We start from the raw sequence: 6,183 nt of genomic DNA on the forward strand, positions 1-6,183 counted from the left end.
GTTTTATTTAAGTATACGATTTTTTTGTCGTACGATTAATCGGTCCGATTTTGTGCACACGATTAATCGGTTCGATTATTTACATAACTTTCCTGAAGTTTTTCGTGTGATTTTTGGTTGTTTTTTATTTAATTAGAATCGGTTTTAAGATGGTAACTGTACCTGTACAGTGTATAAGCTTGTGTGGGTGCTTCAAAGCGAATCTGAGTTGGAATTATTAGCCCAGCCCTAGGTCTATTGGTGGTAGAATATATTTATATCCGGATAGTGACCACCGTACACAAGGTGTTAAAACCATCTTTAGTGACCTCTATAGTGTTCCGGGATCAGTGTATATCTAGTTCCAACAGGCCGGCATAACAGGGCATCAGTGGCGAAGCGTCCATACAACTCGATTCCTACCGGCTTCCCTTTCAGATTTATTTACGTTTGTCTTAGTCTTTGTATTATTAGATGGGCTGTGATATGTTAACTAAAGAAGTATTTTTGCCTTTGGTTACCTTTTGGAAAATTTCACCCTACGCCACTGTAGGGTATTACACTCTTTTTTTAAGTGTCTCAAATTAATCTTAAGGTAATAAAAAACCACTAGAAATTTTATAAAATATATTCAATCAATAAGTGCATTAAAATACATTTAAATATTACATTTTAAATTTTCCCGCGTAAATAAACGAAAACGCTAGAGGCCACGTTGCTGACGTCATCTTGACAGTAAACATCAAGTAACAACGTGCATGGAGAAGGAGGAAATTATTACAATTCAAATAAGCTACTATCCTTATCATTGGTGTGTATTTCCTGAATGTAAGAATACTTGTGTGAAAACGCCGAAAAAATTGTGGATTCTAGTGCCAACTGATATAACTATGAGGAAAACTTGGTTTAACTTGCGAGAGATCCAAATTTATTGTCCGAAAAATTTGTCTATTTCGATAAATTAGAAATAGTGAACGCGTATTGACACTAAGTAGTTTACTGTCTTGATGACGTCATGTCATGGCGGCACTCGTTTCGCATATTTGTAAAACAGATAAGTCAAAACTTTGAACTGAATTTAAAAATTTATAAATTTATGAACTGAAACTACTATTTTCCGATTGTTTTTTGATTGAACTATCTTATGTATTTCTGGCTTTTTCTCAGACACTAAAATACCCTATTGTGTCGACTGTGGGGTAATCATCTCTCGTCAGTCGACATTCTACTGGACCCCACTCCAGTTTTCCGTGCACTTTTAAAAAGGCTCGCTCCTATTACGGGACGGAACACAACGAAAAGTGGGATACCTGGTTGCGCCTGCCACATTGGGGATAAGAGACTTGTGTATAATTTGCTTTATCCTAAGAATGGAAAACTAACAAAGTCGCGTTCGATAGTAAATAACCATAAAACATTATGAAATAATTCGTATTAATATCAGTCGCCATGACTCAAAGCACGTTAACATATGCATTCTGAAGAGGCGATCGACTAGTGGAAGTTTTATGCAATTATATCCAACTGATATATAAACAATGTACAGATACAAATAATATGATATAATAATAATATCAGCCCTGTATTATATACTGTCTCACTGCTGCACGGGCCTCCTTTACTACTGAGAGGGTTTAGGCTTTAGTCCACCACGCTGGCCCAATGCGGATTGGTAGACTTTACAAACCCTAAAAATTGATAAAGAGAATCGTTAAAGCAAGTGATAATTCACAAATAATACACACGTAATTTTCAGTAAAGTCAAAGGTGTGTGTCCTTGCGTATTGAACCTGCGGATATTCGTCTCGGCAGTCCGTTCCACACACAACTAGGCTATCGCTGGTTGTCAGCCACAAAACTAGCTAAAAAACTAAATAAGAATCAAATCGATTATAATCTTTTCTCATTCGGTATCAAGAATCGTTTTTTCTTTACTAAAATAAAACTTCAAAGGGTTTACTTTATTTTAGACTAGCGGCCCGCTCTGGCTTCGCAAGGGTATAACATAACAAAATAACAGTATTTCTCCACTATTTAATGGATGTTATTATACATATAAAACTTCCTCTCGAATCACTCTATCTATTATAAAAAACCGCATCAAAATCCGTTGCGTAGTTTTAAAGATTTAAGCATACAAAGGGACATAGGAACAGAGAAAGCGACTTTGTTTTATACTATGTAGTGATAAAGGAAAAAAATATATCGAGTTAATTTGTAGAAGCTACTATTCTATCTGACTATACATCGTTTATATATCAGCTGGATATTATTGCATAAAACTTCCAGTCGATCTTCTCTTTAGAATGCGTGATATGTTAAAGTGCCCTGTGTGAGTCATGGCCACTAATATCAATCAAAATAAGCCTATATCTTTGTCCATTGCTGAACATAGGCCTCCTCCAATATGCGCCATTGTACTCTATCTTCGGCCTGTCGCATCCAGTTCTTGCTAGCGACCTTTCGCAGATCGTCACTCCACCTAGCTGAAGGGCGTCCTACGCTTCGATTGCCGAGCCGTGGTCTCCACTCAAGAACTCGTTTATCTCATCGGGTATCGGTTCTTCTACAGATATGCCCGTACCTACTGCCACTTCAGTTTGCTAATCCTATGTGCTATGTCGGTGACTTTGGTACCCTGACGGATGACCTATTAACGAAGTTTATCCTTCAGAGAAACTCCGAGCATAGCAGGTGTGGCGGTACAATCGATGCATACACCGCCATCTTGTCAACATCGCCGGAACTGCAAGAGGATCGATGCAGTGACACAACTGGAGTGATAATCACACAGCAATCACGATAGATGGCGACATCGATCCTGAATCACGCTTGCACAATTTGCGCGACGTGCAGCATATATACCACCTCCAAATAGGAACTGTCGGAGGGGCCGCGGCCGGTCAGGCGCAACATCTGCCTGACTGGAAATCTTCCCCTCTATAGAGGAACGCAACCATCTGTTCCTCTACAGTGGCGTTAACCTTTACGCCGCTAAAGCAGGTTCTATAGCTCGCTGAGCAACTTTGAACTGGTGAACGAGCCGTACTGTGAGCGTCCACGTCTCGGCTAATATAAATACGAGTTATTTCATAATGTTTTATGGTTATTGACTACTTTCGAACGCGGCTTTGTCTGAGTAAATGTCCATTCTTGGGACAACATTTCACACGACAAACAATTATCCTTAATGAGGCAGGTGCAACCGGATATCCCACTTTTCGCAATGTATTCTGTATCAACAGGGGCGAGCCTATCGCCATTTCATCAGGTTCAAAACCAAGGGCACCTCTTACTTTTCTAAAGTATGTGTGTATTCTTTGTGAATTATCTCTTGCTCTAAACCTGCATACCTGAGAAGTTCTCTACAGGAATTTCGAGGGTGTGTGAAGTCTGCCCGCACTACAGCGTGGTGGAGTAAGGCCTAATCTCTCTCAGTAGTAGAGGAGGCCCGTGCAGCAGTGGGACAGTATATAATACAGGGTGTATTATTTTTATTATCATATTAAACTTTTTAATCATTGCCAAAAATACTCTTTAAATTTCGATTATAAGATTTGTATAAATAAAGGACGAGTTTAAGAAATAAGACACTACAGTAGCTACTGATTTTTTATTTTATCATAGAAAATATAATTATAATGTCATTTTGACATTGCGATATAAGATACCACAATATACTCTTCTTGTTACAATATTCTATCATGTTATTAAAAAAAGTGTAAGTATCGAACAAAATAAATAATACATACATACACATACATAACATCACGCATTTTATCCCAGAAGGGGTATGCAGAGGCGCAACTAGGGCACCCACTTTTCGCCAAGTATGTTCCGTCCCATGATGTGATAGGCCTATCGCCATATCGGGCACAAATTCCAGACTCCGGGCTGATATTGAGCAGAAAAACCCAAATATCACTTTGCCCGACCCGGGATTCGAACCCAGGACCTCAGAGCGCTATTGTACCGGACGTGCAATACAACTACGCCACGGAGGCAGTCCCAATAATAAAAAGTAATTTTAATTTTATAACCTAATGCCACTCTTACTATAAGAAAATTCGTCACAGCAACAACACTTCCAGTCAGAAATACATATGCACACGCATATTCTTTGTCAATACACAATGGTGGCGAAGGTAAAGAATATATTATGGTACTAGCTTTTGCCCGCGGCTCCGCCCGCGTTATAAAGTTTTCAGACTAAAGTTTTCCGTTATAAAAGTAGTAGTTTCCCGGGAGCCTATGTTCTTCCCGGGGTCTCAGACTGTCTCCATACCAAATTTCATCTTAATACGTTGGGTAGTTTTTGAGTTTAACACGTTCAGGTAGACAGATGCAGCGGGGGACTTTTGTTTTTATAATATGTTTTTAGAACATTTTAAGTGGAACAATCCCGTCATACATCATTGTTGCATAATTTTAACCGTTTACGCAGCGAAGGCAATGGAAGCTCTCAAAACTAATAATTTTCCCCGTTTTTGCAACATGTTTCATTACTGCTTCGCTCCTATTGGTCATAACGTGATGATATATAGCCTATAGCACTCCAGAAACAAAGGGCTATCCAACACAAAAAGATTTTTCAGTTCAAACCGGTAGTTCCTGAGATTAGCCATTACTGCTCCGCTCCTATAGGTCATAGCGTGATGATATATAGCCTATAGCGGTCCACAAATAAAGGGCTATCCAACACAAAACGAATTTTTCAGTTGAAACTGTTAGTTCCTGAGATTAGCTATTACTGCTCCGCTCCTATTGGTCATAGCGTGATGATATATAACTTTGAGCACTCCACAAATAAGGGACCATTCAACACAAAAGATTTTTTCAGTTCGAATCGGTAGTTCCTGAGATTAGCCATTACTGCTCCACTCCTATTGGGTATAGCGTGATGATATATAGCCTATAGCACTCCACGAACAAAGGGCTATCCAACGCAAAAAGAATTTTTCAGTTTGGACCGGTAGTTCCTGAGATTAGCCATTACTGCTCCGCTCCTATTGGGTATAGCGTGATGATATATAGCCTATAGCACTCCACGAACCAAGGGCTATCCAACGCAAAAAGATTTTTTCAGTTTGGACCGGTAGTTCCTGAGATTAGCGCGTTCAAACAAACAAACAAACTCTTCAGCTTTATATAATAGTATAGAAGTATAGATTAACAACTGAAGTTAGCTAAAATTGAGTTTCTCGAAGCCGACCACTATTTATGTACTATGTATTTTGAGACTATGCAATTTTGTCGCGTTCGCGATTCACTTTCACTTTTGTTGAGTTTCAGAACGCGATATTAGATCCTCCAACGCGCACGCGAATTTGAACTTTATGCAGCGGTAATAAATTACAAATTGACTCTCCATTTTATTTAGAAAACGTTTGTATGGGAAATAGAAAAATGCTGTTTTGAGGATTTTCCCGGCAATTATTCGAATTTTTCTCACCTTTTAAATCTTCCCTAGACCTCCACGAATAATTCAAGACCAAGATAAGATAAATCCGTTCAGCCGTTCTCGAGTTTTAGCGAGACTAACGAACAGCAATTGATTTTTATATATATAGATAATCTTATAACACAATGTCAAAATGACCTTGACCTTCACATTATAATATGACTCCGTCACAACACATCGTATACTTAGTACAAAAATAAAGACATCCAAAATAGACCATATTAAATGTAATCTAAATATTTGATTTTATTTTTAATCTTAACTCTTATTATATTTAATACTAGCTTTTGCCCGCGGCTCCTATTTTCCCGGGAGCCTATGTTCTTTCCAGGGTCTTAAACTGTCTCCATACCAAATTTCATCTTAATACGTTGGGTAGTTTTTGAGTTTAACACGTTCAGGCAGACAGATGCAGCGGGGGACTTTGTTTTATAATATATTTTTGTAGAACTTTTTAAGAGGAACAATCGCGTCATACATCATTGTTGCTAACTTTAACCGTTTACGCAGCGCACGCAACGGAAGCTCTCAAAACTAATAATTTTTCCCCGTTTTTGCAACATGTTTTATTACTGCTCTGCTCCTATTGGTCATAGCGTGATGATATATAGCCTATAGCACTCCACGAACAAAGGGCTATCCAACACAAAAATAATTTTTCAGTTTGGACCGGTAGTTCCTGAGATTAGCGCGTTCAAACAAACAAACAAACTCTTCAGCTTTATATAATAGTATAGATTAAT

This window comes from Manduca sexta, chromosome 1 (genome assembly GCF_014839805.1).
Source record: "Manduca sexta isolate Smith_Timp_Sample1 chromosome 1, JHU_Msex_v1.0, whole genome shotgun sequence".
NCBI classification, from domain to species: Eukaryota; Metazoa; Arthropoda; class Insecta; order Lepidoptera; family Sphingidae; genus Manduca; species Manduca sexta.